General features: G+C 39.8%; 1 protein-coding gene across 1 annotated transcript in view; it reads right to left on the bottom strand.

The window, feature by feature from the left end:
- Window positions 1-1,015, bottom strand: part of LOC106873641 (protein phosphatase 1 regulatory subunit 7) — a 49,827-nt gene that overhangs the window by 15,501 nt on the left and 33,311 nt on the right. The gene's annotated exons all lie outside the window — the stretch shown is intronic.

Raw genomic sequence — 1,015 nt, 5'->3', positions numbered from 1 at the left:
ACACACACACACACACACACACACACACACACACAACACACACACACACACACACACACACATATATATATATATATATACATCGTTACTCATGTAAGTGCCCAGTTCTCCCAGGTCCAGTGTAATTTAATTGGTATTGCATTTAGTTTTGGCTGCTGATAGCACAAGGCTTGGGACTTTTCAGCATTAAACTGCATACTATTCTTCTCAGCCCACTTGTATATTTCACCCAACTCACATGGTAGGTTCACAGCGCCTTCTGGGCTCTGTATCACCTGTGAGACTTTTCTATCATCTGCATAACTTGTGACCGTGGCTATCTGTGTGGCTGTGGGCATATCTGAGAGGGCCATTATGAACACTAGTAGTATATGTATATATATACATATACATACATGTGTATATATATATGTATATATATATATATATTTATATCTACCTTTACATGTACCTATCTATCTACTATCTATACATGTATATTAGAGAGAGAGAGGGGGGAGAGAGAGATAGCGCAAATATCAAACTATTAAATTTTAAAAGTAAAAGGTTCTCGGTGACTTCGAAGTTTCGTTTTTTTTCGCTTTTTGGTTGTTCTTTTTGGTTTTATATGATCTTTGGCAAGTTTCTCTTTCAGTAAGTGGAGCTATGTTTATGTATGGGAAAGATAATTAGGTGTGTTATATTTATTTATTTATGCGCCCTTTTAAAGCCTAGTCAGGCTCATGGGCCCGGTTTCCCGGTTCTTGTGGCGTATGTGTTCCCCCCGCCCCCAGCTAGACGGGACGCCAATCCATCGTAACATTACTCAAGAAATAGGAAGAAAGAGTGAGAGAAAGTTGGGGCGAAAGAGTATAATAGGGGTCTGCCACCTTCCTCCTTTCCTACATAACTATTTCCCCGGCTCAACAACACCATAGCTGGTTAGCATTATCAGAGCTCCACCTGCCCAAAACCCATCTTGCCAAAATCTATATAAAGTGAAAGAGAGCTTGCGAAAACAATATCACCCCTTTTC

Source organism: Octopus bimaculoides, chromosome 6, assembly GCF_001194135.2.
Source record: "Octopus bimaculoides isolate UCB-OBI-ISO-001 chromosome 6, ASM119413v2, whole genome shotgun sequence".
Taxonomy (NCBI): Eukaryota; Metazoa; Mollusca; class Cephalopoda; order Octopoda; family Octopodidae; genus Octopus; species Octopus bimaculoides.
This window is presented reverse-complemented; position numbering and strand designations above follow the sequence as displayed.